The sequence below is a fragment of the Lutra lutra genome, chromosome 13, assembly GCF_902655055.1.
Source record: "Lutra lutra chromosome 13, mLutLut1.2, whole genome shotgun sequence".
NCBI classification, from domain to species: domain Eukaryota; kingdom Metazoa; phylum Chordata; class Mammalia; order Carnivora; family Mustelidae; genus Lutra; species Lutra lutra.
The window spans coordinates 55,570,290-55,581,175 of record NC_062290.1 but is presented as its reverse complement, the minus strand read 5'-3'; positions in this window follow the sequence as shown (position 1 = coordinate 55,581,175).

Here is a 10,886-nt window from a genome sequence, read left to right as displayed (position 1 = left end):
TGAACTTCCTTTTTCTTTGTTCATGAGATTGATGCTTTAGTTGTAGAGGCTTTAGTGATACATTTTTATATGTGAAATGGATCTTTATTTGCTCCACTGGTACTTATTAAATACTAGTGGAATACAAAGCAAGTCGAGATACTGGTTGATGATACAAAGATAATAAGTTAGATTTTATTTTTTTAAAGATTTTTTTTAAAATTTATTTGACAGATCACAAGCAAGCAGAGAGGCAGGCAGAGAGAGACAGGAGGAGGAGGCAGGCTCCCTGCTGAGCAGAGAGCCTGATGCGGGACTCTATCCCAGGACCCTGAGACCATGACCTGAGCCGAAGGCAGAGGCTTTAACCACTGAGCCACCCAGGCGCCCAATAAGTTAGATTTTAATTCTATAAAAGGGACTGTGAACTTGGAAGTGGCCGAGTTTGAACTATGGGTGAACCGTGACATTATAAATTTTAAACTTGCAAAATCAGGAGCTCCTGGGTGGCTCATTTGGTTCAGTAACTGCCTTCTGCTCAGGTCATGGTCCTAGAGTCCCAGGACTGAGTCCCACATCAGGCTCCCTCCTCAGCGGGGAGTCTATTTCTCCCTCTGACCCTCCCCCCGTCATGCTCTCACTCTCATTCCCTATTTCAAATAAATAAAATCTTTAAAAAAAAATAAACTTGCAAAATCATATAATAGAATCTTGACATGTAAATGTAATTAGAATTAGGTTTTGCTATTTATGTTTTAAAAATAATAGAGGCTTATATGAGAGCAGTTTATTCTTGTCATACCTAAAACATTGTTGGTCAAGGGTTGCTATGGTAACTCCAATATCATCAGAAACTGAGGTTTTCTTTTTTTTTTCTGTTCCTTGATCATAAATTACACATGGCTTCAATTCTCCAAAGTTACTGTCTAAAAAGTGGTCAGTAAATCTAGACCCATAAGCCAAATCTAGTATCTACCAAATTTTTGTGTATAGAGTTGTTTTGGAACATAGCTACTCCCATTTATTGTGTTGTCTTAGGCTCCTTTCATGGTACAATGGCAGCCTTGCATAGTTGTGACAGACTATAGGCCTGGTAAAATTTAATATGTTTGCTGTGTGGCCCATTATAAAGAACACAGTTTGCTGAATCATGGTCTAAGACAGTGCTATCTATAAGAAATGTAATGTGATCCCATATGTAATGAAATTTTCTAGTAGCCACATTAGAAAAAAATTAAAAAACAAGTACATTTCATTTTGATAATGTAATTCATTTAAGTCTTTAAAAACTAATGTCTAATAAATTTAGAAAATGAGATACTTTTTTTCTAAGTTTTTGGCATTTGAAATATATTTTGATTTACGTTTCTCTCACTTCAATATTTCAGTGGTCACATGTGGCAATTGGCTACCATATTGAACAGGAGAGGGCTAGTATGTCGAGATGAATACTACCTATATCCTTTGCTTTGTTGATAGTAAGAAGGAGAAAGGGGAGAAATTTGGAGAGGAACAAATACAATGAGTATAAAGCACATAGCAATATTATATATTTAATAACATAGTCATTAATATTCACAGTAAAGGTACATGATTTAAAGATATCAATTAAAAGACAGAAATTGTCCAGTGCATACAAAGCAAGAACAAATGCTGACAAAAGGAAAACACCTTTAAATATAAACACACAAATAGGCTAAAAGTAAAAGAATGGAAAGAGATATACTAAGCTAACGCTCTTCAAAGAAGGCAAGATGATTAGCTTAATATCAAACAAAAAAGATTTCATAGGAAAAATATTACCAAGTATAAGGAGGTACATTTAATAGTGATGAGGCATCAGTTTTTATCACGAGAACATAGTGATTATAAATGTTTTGTTATCTAATAACAGAATTTTGACCTCACATTTGTAGAACACTCAACATGATGACAATAGAACAACAGTTTTCAGGTATATAAAAGAAAATTTACTAAGATGGACAATTTTCTGGACCATAAAAGTAAATCTAAATAAAGTTCCATGAAATTAAATCACAGTAAATAAGTTCTAACACCATAAAGGTAATAATTTGCATGAATAAAAAATACATTTGAAAAAAGTCTCAAATATTTGGAAACCTAATACATTTTTAAATGTATAGGTCAGAAAAGCAATCAAAATGATGATTAGAAAATATTTTTCTCCCAAAGAGAATGCAAATACAACATACCAAAATTTATAGGATGCAGGTAAAGTATTACTTTTAGGTAAACTTATAGCACTGAATGCCTGTATAAGAGAGGGTCACAAGTTACTGATCCTCCACTTAAAAAAAAAAAAAAAATCAAATCAAGCTCTAAGTAGGCATCAGAAACTATATAATAAATGTTAGTATGGAGATTAATAGATAGAAAATGGGAAAATAATAAGTAAATCAATGAAACCCAAAGTGTGTTCTTCCAGAAAAGAATTTAAATTAATAAACCTATAATCAGGCTAACCAAGAAAAATGAGAGAAGACACATGTTACTAACATGGGAAATGAGAAAAGTGACATTGCTGCAAATTATACTGATACTAAAAAGATACTAATAGAATATTGTCAATAACTTTATCAACAAGTTTGACAATTGTTTAAAATGGATAGATTTTACAAAAATGACAATCCCAAAGCTCACCCAAGAATATCAGCTGAATAAGCCTCTCTGTATTAAATAAATCATTTGTGTGGTTTAAAAGATAGGTCCAGATGACTTTACTTTTGATGTCTGTAACATTTTAAAGAAGAATTAGCATCAATTCTGTATAAATTTTCTCAGGTAATTGAAGAGGAAAGAATAATTCCAACTCTTTCTATGAAGTCAGCATTACTCTAATAACATAAGACAAACTTTTCCATAATGGTTCTGGACCAATTTTAGGGATATAGATAAAGAAATTGATGTATGTATCCATACATACATGTATGGATACAAAGGTAGATAAACTTTGATCCATACTATGGGCCATATTCAAAAATTAATATAAGACCAAGTGTAAACCAAAACTTTAAAACTTCTAGAAGACAATATAGGGGAATATTTTTGTGATATTTGTGAGGCAAAAAATTCCTTTGGTATAATATCATAGGCATGATTGCTCAAAAAATTAATAAATTGGATTTCATCAAAATTAGTCATGTCTGCTTTTCCAAAAACATGTTAAAAGATGTTAAAAGATGCACAGACTGGAAGAAATTCCTTGTGAATTAGATGTTAGACAAGTGGCTTATAATTTATAATTAATTATAATTATATGTGCATATATATATTTCTCAAAAAAATATAAATCACTAAAAAGAAAGTGAGAAAAGATTTAAACATACACTTTATTAAAGAAGATATATGGATAACAAAACAAATGATAATATCTACATCAGTACTAGTCCTTATGGAAATGCAAATTAAAACTTCAAAAAGATACCACAACACATCTAATGGATTGTCTAAAATTGAAAAAGCCTGACTATATGTAGGAAGTTCAGGAAGATGTGGAATAACTGGAATCTTCCTGCACTGATGGTGGAAGTGTACATGGTACAAGTATTTGGAAATCTTTTAATATTTCTTTATATATATATACCTTCCATACTACTTAACAGTTCCACTCCTAAATATTCAACCAGGGGGCATGAAGGCATATATTCACCTAAATACTTACATACAAAAGTTCATAACATCTGTATTTGCTACAAATGGATACAACAGATGTCCATCAGTAGGTGAATTGATTAAATAAATTGTGGTGTGGCTGTACATGAAATACTACTGAAGAATAAAAGGAATAAACTATTAATGTGCACTAAAACAACGGATGAAGTTATATGTGATTTTATTTACTGAAAAGAGGCCAGACCAAAAGAAGTGTAACCTGTGTGATTGTTTATTTTTATAATACTTTATAACATGTATCTGTACTGGGGCGCCTGGGTGACTCAGTGAGTTAAACCTCTGCCTTCGGCTCAGGTCATGGTCTCAGGGTCCTGGGATTGAGCCTTGCATCAGGCTCTCTGCTCAGTGGGGAGCCTGCTTCTGCCTCTCTCTCTCTGCCTGCCTCTCTGCCTACTTGTGATCTCTGTCCAATAAATAAATAAAATCTTAAAAAAATATATATCTGTACTGACAGAAGGCAGATTAGCAGTTGTCTTGAGATGAGGAAGGATAGAAGTGATATTGCAGAGTCATGAGAAAGAAGTTAAGAGTGGTAGATATATTATCTTGATTGTGATGAAGGTTTATCAGGCATATTTAGAAGATATGTTAAATCTTACTATATTGCCCAGTAAAATTCCTGAGAAAATACACAATAATACCTTTGATTCCACCATTCTTTTTTTTTTTTTTTAAAGATTTTATTTATTTATTTGACAGAGAGAGATCACAAGTAGGCAGAGAGGCAGGTAGAGAGAGAGGAGGAAGCAGGCTCCCTGCCGAGCAAAGAGCCCGATGCGGGGCTCGATCCCAGGACCCTGAGATCATGACCTGAGCCGAAGGCAGTGGCTTAACCCACTGAGCCACCCAGGCGCCCCCCTGATTCCACCATTCTAAATGAAATGCATTTGAATATAAAAGTCACACAGACAAACCGTGAGTGACTGTGGACTCTGAGAAACAAACTGAGGGTTTTGGAGGGGAGGGGATGGGGGGTTGGGTGAGCCTGGTGGTGAGTATTAAGGAGGGCACATATTGCATGGAGCACTAGGTATGGTGCATAAACAATGAATTTTGGAACACACACACACAAAATAAATTAAAAAAAAGTCATACAGAATAAATTAATGCTAGATATCCAAATGTATATGATCATGGACTGGCAGAAGAAAAGTTGTGTTTTTTCCCACCACAAATTCATGGGAAATAACTAAGTGGCTGTATAATTGCTATGGGCAGAATGGTGTTCTCCCCAAATTCAAGTGTTGGAGCCCCAACCCCAAATGTAACTGTATCTGGTGATAGGGGTCTTTAAGAGGTAATAAAAGTTAAATGAAGTTATGAGTGAGGCATTAATCCAATAGGACTGTAGCTCTATAAGAAGGAGAATAAATCTCATTTTTTCCTCTCTCTCTCTCTCCCTCTCTCTCTCTCTTTTTCCATGTGTTCACACAGTGAAAGGTGGTTATCTGCAAGCCAGGAAAAGAGCTCTCACCAGAACCCAACCATGCTGGCTCTCTGCCCTCCAACTTGCAGCCTCCCCAGCTGTGAGTAAATACATTTCTGTTGTTTGAGCCACCCAGTCCACGGTATTTTGTTATGACAGGTCAAGCTGACTAATAGAGTCGTTACATATGGATGCATAGGCATGATCTCTAAAGTGTGAAACTTAGTTTTAAGTTTTATGGTGATTGTCAGATTTGAGTGAACATCAAATTTGAGTTAACGTTTTGTTAGAACGAAAAAGGATACTTGAAATTTATTTAGTTTTAGCCCAATTTTACATCAAAGAGTAGTAATAACTAGTAGCCTTTGATTAATTTTGCATATGTATTGTTTATATTACCTGAAGATTACTGATGACTAAGCATTTCGATAATTTATTAAAATACAGTTTTGAGCACCAGGTTAAGTAACTGTGGTTGGCTCACTAGGTTATTAAGGATTTCAAATGCCCTTTGTCCTTTTTACTTCTACGGAAGACAGAAAAACTATATTCTTCTTCTCTAGTCTCCTTTGAACCTATAGATTTGTGTGAAACAATTCTAACTCAACATAAATGGCAGTTTGGGGGAGCTTCTGGGAAGTGTTTTGCTTTTCCTGATAAAAAGAAAAGATAATACTGGTTTCTCAACCTTCCAGTCCATTTCACTTTCAGTGCAGTTCCGATATTGCCCGCTAGGGAAAGGAAAAATCATCACAGATATAGAGCTTCCAGCACTTGAGCAAGTGAATGAACTCCGCTGCACTTACCTCTATACATCTTGTTGTATGAAAACAAATATTTAAGTCACTGAAAGTCAAGTATTCTGTTTAATGCAGCCAAATCCAATCTTAATTAGTAAGCTTGGTGTATCTCAAAAATATTGTTTGGTGTTAAGATTACAGAAATGGAAAATGTTGATTTTAATTCTGTTGCGTCCGGCACGGCAAATTGACCAGGAACGTGAGGGTAAGAGGATGTTGAAAAGAAATTAAGAGACAAAGAGATGGGGGCAGGAGGAGCACCAAGGAGGATGTCCAATAGTATCAATTTTATTCAAGGCTGTGAGGCATTTTATAGCTAACAGAAACAATCATAAGAAAAGTGTCTATTTTTAGCTGATTACTAAAGAGTTTGCAACAAGCACAGAAAATCCTTCAAGCTTTCCCATTATCTATTTCCTAGACATCAATAGCAGACCTTCTAGTGCCAGATGTACTGACTTCAAGGCCACTCAAGACATAGTTTATGTAAGCACAGCATAGTCTTACAGTGGTGTAGTCTATAGCCCGTGCAAGGACAGCAAGGACCAGCCAAAAATTTCTGACCCCAGCCAAATCGTCTCTATCTGACTAGCGAACGTGTGGGATGTCACGTAGGCGAGCACACAACACATAGCACAGACCCTTTCTCAGTGCTACTCGACTTTATTGACCTAAGCCTTTTGTTCGGCTATTCAGCCTTTAAAGGAGGCACAAGTCAGGGCCTGGTTTGGTTCTCGTCTCAAGCCTTACTGTGGCCTCCCACATAATTCTGAATACTTTAGAGTAGCATGAGGGTGACAAGTAGAGAAATGGTTGGAGAGAGTTGGCCTTGTGAGGTGAAGACATGACACTAAGGAGTCATTTCGATGACCATTACTCAGCCCACTCGGTACTGAGACTCCCTGGGAGTGAAGGCTTGGAAGGAAGAGTATTACTTAGCTAGACAAAAGGGATGGAAAGGTGTTCCAGCCTCCAGGAAGAATTGCCCATGTAAAATGTCTTGATCCTTCTTTCAAAATACATCTTTAAGCCTTCCACTTTCCTCTCTCACTGCCCTGTCAATCTTACTTCAGATCACAGCCTAACCTGTCCAAGTCTCCTCCAGCTTTTTCTTCTTCTGCGCTCACCTCCACCCAGGATCCTTTTTCCACTAGCAGCTAGTGAGATCTTTTTAAAAGAAAAAAGAGATCTTGTAACTCTACTACTTTCAGTCTTGCAATATACACTACCATGAGTACAATGTTTGTAAGTTAGTTTATGTACTAAGTGTCTAGAAAGTATGAGGACGAGATAGAAAAGTGAAGCATATCAGGCAACCCAATAATAACCCTTTAGAATTAAACCTGGATTTAATGACGTGACAAATATATCAACTACAGTACACAAAACGCCTCTCTTTTAATGCTTTTTGCACAGCTACTATTTTGATTGTGGGACCTGTTCATTTTTATTTTTATGTGAAATACTTCAAGGGAAAAAAGGGGAGAGTAGAAAAAGAAAGAAAACATTGCTGAACCAGTTGCCCTGAATGGCGTTAAGCTCTCATTGTGTGTGGTGTGTGAAAATGAATCTGACATAGTTGATGACAGAATCGGTGCAGTTGCTTCATGCAGGTGAGCAGAAAAACCTGGCTTGTGTGCCGACACCGCTGAAAGCATTTATATGAAGGAAGAGCCAAGCACTCCGGGGTTTAATACACTCCATGATCTATTGTGGGAACAGGGAAGCTCAACTGCAAACAATTCGGAACACAACAAAATCTTTTACCCATGACTTATGTAGATGCTTTGTTTGCAAAATCTTTTTCACTTTGCCTCTTGAAATGTACTGAGATTTCCACACAAGGTACAGTGAGTAAAACAGTAACTTAGATTACCGTTTAATTTAGATTAAACGGTAGCTTAGATTAATGTTATGTTACCAAGAATGTTGTAGTTTTAATGTGCATTGTTCTATTATATCTCTTCATCTTTGCTTTTCTGATTTGCAGTTAATGTATGATTTGGATGTTATATACATATAATCAAATGTCTTTCATTAAGTTAATAGAAAAAAGCAACTTTAAGAAATTAACAGGCAGTTTACTTTTTCTCCTTTGCAGTTTAATTAAAATATTTGTACATATTTGTGCACAATATAGCAATTTCTAATTTTCAGATTTGCTGTCCTTGCTCTCACATTGCTTACTGGACTGCTTGTATTTTGTTATTGGTCTCTTTCCCCTTTCCTTTGCTAAAAATACATGAGTAAATGAGTTGCTTGCCTGTGAAACAGGTGTATCAATAAATCAAGGGGGGAAAACGACACATATATTTGTAGAAATGAAATCATTATCACAAACCCTGTATTACTTATGATTCTAGTCAGATGTACTCAGTCACAGCACCACCGGACACCTTTTCTGCTTGCACAAAGTAAGGTCTGTGACCAGTGATGTATAACCCGTAAGGAAAGCAGGCAGAATTTATGTGAATGGCAAATTGAAATGGCCACATTTTGATTCAGGCTCCTAAAATTAGACAGCCATGCTGATCAGTTCCTAATATTACTAGTGAGGTTACAGAAATAGCCAATGTTATTAAATTCATAAGACACAAATTTAATGCAACTGCAGTCCTACATTCGCCACTGAACACTTTGTTCCTACAGGACACAGAAAATAAGCAATCTCTCAGACCCAACCTTTCAATTAAGGAGACGGGAGGAAATCTGTTGTATGGAGCAATTCAAAATGAATAGAGAGAGTATGTTTTAAAGTGAAATAAAGTGGCTGAAAGGCATGGCCACTTGTGTCAAATTCAATCTCTTAACTGCAAATTTGATTGGTGTGATGTGGGATAGATTTCTAGGTGGGGGACAAGGTCTTTAGAGTCACTACATAACTGAATGAACTGAGACAAGCTTCTTTATCTAAGAGGAATTACAAATCTTATTTTTGGGTTGGTAAGGTTAAAATGAGAAAATCTGTATGAAAGATCTGATAGATAGAGCACTAAATAAAATGCAGTTTCCTTTTTTCCTCCTTTTAGCTCAAGATTACCTCCTTGCAATTGGGAATAAATTATTTTTAAGAACTCCAGAACAATTCACTAACATTTGCTGATTTAAGTAACTATGTAATTTACAGAAACTACATACACTATAAGATTTAGGGGTTAAAAGAACATGATAGAATTTCCATCGTCCAAAGAAATTTTGCATTGACAGTAACCAAAATGGAGTCAATCACTTCTACAGTGAAATATAGGCATATTTTGTTTTGGAGTCTCTAAAGAAGTGAAAAAATAAGAATGAAAATTATTGTCCAGATTGTGGTTATTGTTGATGTAAAATGTGCTTTTTCATAAGTGGAAAACAGTCTGTAGGGAGCAAAGAAAAAAAAAAGCTTTTAATCGAAGGTTAGATGAAATTTAGAGAAATTATTAAGAGCTGAGGTAATTTTCTTAAAGGAATAGCACCAGACATAAGTGGCCTAGTGAAACACTCTCCCAAAATTATCTAAACACTTAAGAAAATTAACAGAATAAAAAAAGTCCTAAGATTTTTGGGGGACCTTTAAGCAGAGAAGCAGAAAGTTTAGTTCAATATAACAAAAAAACGTGTTATTTATCAATTGGCAAATATGGCATTGAACAAGATGTAGTTTAAAGATGTTTTCAGCCCCTGCCCCATGGAATCTAGTATCTCAGTGAGGAAGAAAGGCAAGTCAGCAGATAATTCCAAAGCCATCTCATTTTAAGAGTTTTCTACAAAGATCCAGAGTGTAGCCTCTTTGAAGGCAGAGATTTTTGACATTTTAATTTTGTTCTGTTTGCCTTGTTTTTATCTTTTTTTTTTAAAGATTTTATTTATTTATTTGACAGAGAGAGATCACAAGTAGACGGAGAGGCAGGCAGAGAGAGAGAGAGAGAGGGAAGCAGGCACCCTGCTGAGCAGAGAGCCCGATGCGGGACTCGATTCCAGGACCCTGAGATCATGACCTGAGCCAAAGGCAGCGGCCCAATCCACTGAGCCACCCAGGCGCCCGCCTTGTTTTGTCTTAATTGATAAGTCTACAATACCTCAGTTTATGTAATTGGTACATCATACATATTAAATAAATATTTATTGAATGATTGAGTAATCAAATGAGAAAGGAAACAACATTCTATTTAAAGGGAAGTAATTTTAATTTTTCATAGATATGTGTCCCAAACTTTACAGCATCCTCCCTATTAGTAAAAATATATACATAAACAGCCCCACCCTAGGATATGAATATTGATATACATGTACTACTGTGCAAATATGTTAAGAACATTAGAGAGTGGGGGCACCTGGATGTCTCAGTGGGTTGAGGCTGTGCTTTCAGCTCAGGTCATGGTCTCAGGGTCCTGGGATCGAGCTCTGCATCAGGCTCTCTGCTCAGCAGGGAGCTTGCTCCCTCAGCTCCCCACCTGCCTCTCTGCCTACTTGTGATCACTCTCTGTATCAAATAAATAAAATCTTTTAAAAAAATTAGTGTAAACAAATAGAGATAAAAATAAGGTAAAATCAATGGGAATAGAAAATCTAGTATTTTTCTTGGCATTCACTTGTAAATATTTTTGTGTGTTTCCTGGGATGTGTGGAATGAGTTTGTTTTATTTGGCTTTGTTTTGAAGGAACAAATATGGGAGCAAAAATATTATCTGATGTTTATTTGTGGTAAAGTTAGGGTGATCTATAGTTTTTCAATATACAACAATATCTATAATTTTTAAGTATATATAATCCTAAAAGTGAGAACTAAAGGAATACATGCTTTTTAATTGTTAAAATTGAGTAAATGACCTGTACATTGTACTTGGGCAAAGTCAGTCAAGAAAAGATATGAAATGGCAGTTATATTATTGATTGCATCCTTGAGTGAGTTAATTTCCAGTGTGGGTAAAGGAAAATTCTGCCTATGAAGATAATAGAAAAAAGTTTCCTGGTAAAATAGATCATTTAACCTTTGAACGTAGTTA